The following is a 5,613-nucleotide window of genomic DNA, read 5'->3' as shown; positions in this document are numbered from 1 at the left end:
TCTGATGTTAAGGTCTTTAATCCATTTGGACTTAATTCTTGTGCATGGCGAGAGAGAAGAATCTATTTTCATCCTTCTGCAGATATTTATCCAGTTTTCAAAACACCATTTGCTGAAGAGGCTGTCTCTTCTCCAATGAGTATTTTTGGCATTTTTATCGAATATCAGGTGGCTATAGCTACTTGAGCTTACATCTGGGTCCTCTATTCTGTTCCACTGATCTACATGTCTGTTTTTGTGCCAGTACCATGCTGTTTTTGTTACTATGGCTCTGTAGTATAGGTTAAAATCAGGTATGGTGATACCACCAGCCTCTTTTTTGTTGCTCAGTATTATTTTAGATATTCGAGGTTTTTTGTGATTCCAAATGAATTTTTGGATTGTTTTTTCTATTTCCATGAAGAAAGCCTTTGGAATTTTGATAGGGATTGCATTAAATGTGTAGATTGCTTTAGGTAAGATTGCCTTTTTCACGATATTGATTCTTCCAATCCAGGAACAAGGGATGTTTCTCCACTTTCTAGTGTCTTCTGCAATTTCTTGCTTGAGTGTTTTAAAGTTCTCATTGTATAGATTCTTTACTTCCTTGGTTAGCTTTATTCCAAGGTATTTTATTTTTTTTGATGCAATTGTGAATGGGAGTGATTCTCTGATTTCATCCTCTGTGTGTTTGTTGTTAGCATATATGAAGGCTACTGATTTCTGTGTATTTATTTTGTATCCTGCTACATTGCTGTAGGTTTTGATCAGCTCTAACAGCTTGCTAGTAGAGTCCTTAGGGTCCTTTATGTATAGAATCATGTCATCTGCAAATAATGATAACTTGATTTCTTCCTTTCCAATTTGTATCCCTTTTATGTGTGTCTCTTGCCTTATTGCTATGGCTAAGCCTTCCAAAACTATATTAAATAGAAGTGGGGACAGTGGACACCCTTGTCTTGTTCCTGATTTTAGTGGAAAAGCTTTCAGTTTTTCCCCATTTAGTAATATGTTGGCTGTAGGCTTGTCATAAATAGCCTTTATTATATTGAGATATCTTCCTTCTATTCCCAGTCTCTGTAGGACTTTTATCATGAAGGGATGTTGGATTTTGTCAAATGTTTTCTCTGCATCTAATGAGATGATCATGTGATTTTTGTCCTTCAACCCATTTATGTAATGTATTACATTTATAGATTTGCGTATGTTGAACCATCCCTGCATCTCTGGGATAAAGCCTACTTGGTCAGGGTGAATGATCTTTTTGATATACTCTTGTATTCTGTTTGCCAATATTTTGTTGAGAATTTTTGCATCTATGTTCATGAGGGAGATTGGTCTGTAATTTTCTTTTTTTGTTCTGTCTTTGCCTGGTTTTGGTATCAGGGTGATGCTGGCCTCATAGAAGGAGTTTCGTAGAATTCCTTCTTTTTCTATTTCCTGGAAAAGCTTAAGAAGCAATGGTGTTAGCTCTTCCTTAAAAGTCTGGTAAAATTCAGCAGTGAATCCATCCAGGCCTGGGCTTTTTTTAGTTGGGAGATTATTGATAACTGTTCGGATCTCCATGTTTGTTATAGGTCTATTTAAGTGATTAATCTCATTTTGATTTAATTTAGGTAGGTCATATAGATCAAGGAAATCATCCATTTCTTTCAGATTTTCATACTTTGTGGAGTATATGCTTTTATAGTATGTCCCTATGATTTTTTGAATTTCTCTGGAATCTGTTGTGATGTTACCTTGTTCATCTCTGATTTTATTAATTTGTGTCTCTTCTCTCTTTCTTTTGGTCAGATTTGCTAAGGGTTTATCAATCTTGTTTATCCTTTCAAAGAACCAACTCTTTGTTTCATTAATTCTTTTCTTTCTGTTTTCTATTACATTGTTTAGTACTGTTAGGAAAGTAACACTGTCCCAAGGCAGCTCCACCAGCCAGGGGCCAGTTGTTCAAACACATGATCCCATGTGTTCAAAGCATAACGTGGTACACCTACCACATTGCTCTTTTCTCTCCTTCAAAACAGCCTGGAGACTAGAAATGAAGGGTTCGCTCTCAGGAGGTGCTACCATCTGAATGTGGGAGTCTTCCCTCCCACAAATTCCTGAGCTGAGACCTAATCCCCAGTGCTGTAGTGTTAAGTGGGGGCCCTTGAGAGATGATCATTGCACAGGAGCAGATCCTCACTGGTAAGATAATAGCCCTTATAAAAGACAAAAGATTCCCAGCAGAGCCTGTGTATCCTTTCCACCATGCAAGGACCCATACGAGGAACTCTGTTTGAAGCAGAGGGTCCCAACCTGACACTGGATCATTGATACCTTAACTTTTGCTTCCCAATGACTAGAACTATGAGAAAGACTTTTCTGTTGTTTATAAGCCATTCCATTTCAGGTGTTTTCTTTTAAAAAATAATACTTTATTTTTGAGAGATAGAATGGATGCATCAGGGTCTCCAGCCATTGCAAACGAACTCCAGACGCATGTGCCACCATGTGCATCTGGCTCACATGGGTACTGGGTAGCCAAACATAGGTCATTAGGCTTTGCAGGCAAGCACCTTAACCACCTAGCCATCTCTGCAGCCCGGATGCTTCCTTACAGCAGCCTAAATGTACTGAAATTGGAGGTAAAGGGATGCACAATTCTGCCTTTGCAAGAGTAATCCTTAATCCTGTAAAGAATCCAACTGTCCTGCAGTGGGCAAACAGACAAATTGTGGCGTCTACTCAGTGAAATAAAACTCAGAAATGCAATTAAAAGAGCCAGTCTGTCCATTCTTGGAACAACATGGATGAACCCCAAACACATTACATAAGTGAAAGAAGCCAGACCTCAAAGCCACCTATTATGATTCAATGTATGACAACTTCTGGAAAAGACAAATTTGTACAGACAGAAAACAAATTCGTAGTTCTAAGAAGAGGGCTGACATCCAAGAGATAACTCCTATGGTGAATGAGAGAAACTTTATTTCAAGTTTCTGTGTGTGTGGTGTGCATGTATGTGTGTATGTGTGTGTAGTATGTGTGTATGGAAACCAACCATCAGCTATTTTCCTCAATGGCTCTCCACCTTATTTTTATTTATTTATTTATTTGGTTTTTCAAGGTAAGGTCTCACTTTAGCTCAGGCTGACCAGGAATTCTCTATGTAGTCTCAGGGTGGCCTCAAATTCATGGTGATCCTCCTACCTCTGCCTCCTGAGTTCTGGGATTAAAGGAGTGTGCCACCACGCTTGGCTCTCCACCTCATTTTTGAGGGAAGGTCTCTCCTAAAACATCAGCTCACCAACTTAACTGCACTAGCTAGCCAGCAGGCCCCAGGGATCTCCTGCCTCAGCCTTCCCAGCACTGGGATTATAACTGTGTCCTTTCATGTCCAGCATCTTTGTGGCTTCTGGGCAGCAAGTGCCTTATCAACAAAGCCTTCTTCCCAGCTGCTGGGGGATTTTTTTAATTTTTTTAGGGTGATGGGATGACTCTTCATCTTGAGCTTGGTGGTAGTCATATGACTATGCATCTGTTAAAATTGATGGCACACAAAGTAAAATGGATGCATTTTGCTGTACGTTAAGTACAAATAGGGCCGGGCACAGTGGCTCACGCCTTTAATCCCAGCACTTGGGAGGCAGAGGATTGTGGTGAGTTCAAGGCCACCCTGAGACTATATGGTTAATTCCAGGTCAGCCTGGACCAGAGTGAGACCCTACCTCGAAAAAAAAACAAACACAAATAAATACAAATAGGCTAGATCTCACATACTGGCATTGTGGAACCTACCATTAAGAAAAGCAGATGGGGGCTGGAGAGATAGCTTAATGGTTAAGGCGCATGCCTGTGAAGCGTAAGGACTCAGGTTCGATTCTCCAGGTCCCATGTAAGCCAGATGCACATGGTGGCTCATGCATCTGGAGTTCATTTGCAGTGGCTAGAGGCCCTGGCATGCCCATTCTCACTTTCTCTATTACTCTCTCTCCCTCTTTCTGGCTCTAATAAATAAATACATAATAAAATATTTAAAAAAAAAAGAAAAGCAGATGGAAGGTTATAAATACATTTACAAGGTGGGAAAGGTCTCTGGGCTGCCTGACCTTTCCTAATCCTTCAGCTTCTGAATAGACCGGAGGACTGCCATTTGGTTAAAGGATGCTTTTGAAACTCAGCAGGACTTAAATGAGGAAGAAGCGGCCCAGGCGCAGGAACTTAAGGACCCAGCCCCAGGGCCCGCCCAGAGTGCCCCTGCAATGAAGAGGACTTTGTAGACCCCATGCCAGGGTACAAAGATGAGAGATTGAGATTGAGGCTGACGGCACACCTGAAGACCTCATGTCTGTCGGGACCATCAGGCTGTTGTACCACGTCACGGATGGTGACAACCCGCTGCTGTAGCCACAATGCTCTATCTTTAGCCAGAGCCAGAGATTCCCGTCTCCACCCAGCAGTCAGCAGTTTATGATGCCCTGGACTGCTTCTTGGTGCAGCGGTGGTGATGGCAAGGAGCCACAGACCATTGCCCAGCTCACCAAACACATCCAGAGCCTCAAGCAGAAAATTCGGAAGTCTGAAGACAAATTTGAACAAGAAAAGAAATACCAGCCTTCACATGGTGACAAGACATCCAACTCTGAAGTCCTGAAGTGGATGAATGACTTGGCAAAAGGTTGCAAACAGCTCAAAGAACTGAAGTTGAAGCTATCAGAAGAACAAGCGAGCATTCCCAAAGGCCCATCCAGAAACCTGTCCTGTGAGCAGCCCGTGGCTCCCAGAGAAAACGGGAAGCCGAGCCCAGATCATCTGGAGAGGAGACTTCAGAAGCTGTGCTGATGGGGAAGAGTGAACAGCTTCCTCCCCCAAAAGAAGCAAAGGCAACTAAGCAAGACATGAACCTCATAAAGTCTCTTTACGACCGATACAGAATTATCAAGCAAATCTTCTCAACGCCTTCCCTTATTCCAACAATTCAGGAGGAAGAGGACTCTGAGGAAGATGGTCCATGCAGAAGCCAACTGCCTTCCTCACCAGATCCAGCATCCTGCCTTCCTGTTGGGGAGCATCTCACCTACCCTGAAACCGAGCCTGCTAGGGTCTCGCTGCCAGATGCAAAGAAAGAAGTGAAACAGCCAGCTCTCTCCATGTCAAATTTGCACGAGGCCATCCTGCCCATGCTTCTGGATCATCTCCGAGAACCCAGGGCTGACAATAAGAGGCTGCGGAAAGCACTGAGAGAATCTGAGGAGCAGTTTTTTAAGCAAACAGGAAGAAGCCCACAGAAGGAGGACAGGACGCCGATGGCAGAGGAGTGCTATGAATATCAGCACATCAAGGCTAAACTGAGGTTGCTGGAGGTTCTCATCAGCAAGCGGGATGTGGCCAAATCAATCTGAGCCTTGGCTCTAAGACCACCTCCACCCAAGATAAAGTCACACTTATTTTCCTCTGCCATTCTGGCTAAGTGATTTTGATGTACTAAAAATGGAAGCACTTTAGTGATAACATTAGCTGTTGAAAGAAGGGAGAGTATAATTATATATAAAAAGGGATTTAAATAGGGGAAAATGTAACAGGTAACCTGTAATTAAGAGAAAAAAAGTCCACCTTCTCCATGTCAAGGAGACTAACCTGTATTTGATATAA

At 42.3% G+C, this 5,613-nt stretch overlaps 1 pseudogene; it reads left to right on the top strand.

Annotated features, from left to right (window-relative positions):
• Positions 1-2,135: 2,135 nt before the first annotated feature.
• On the top strand, positions 2,136-5,363 carry LOC101600611 (annotated as a pseudogene).
• Positions 5,364-5,613: the final 250 nt, after the last annotated feature.

The sequence above is a fragment of the Jaculus jaculus genome, chromosome 1 (genome assembly GCF_020740685.1).
Source record: "Jaculus jaculus isolate mJacJac1 chromosome 1, mJacJac1.mat.Y.cur, whole genome shotgun sequence".
Classification (NCBI taxonomy): domain Eukaryota; kingdom Metazoa; phylum Chordata; class Mammalia; order Rodentia; family Dipodidae; genus Jaculus; species Jaculus jaculus.
The sequence above is the reverse complement of the archived record's forward strand: the minus strand, read 5'-3'. Positions and strand labels throughout refer to the sequence as shown.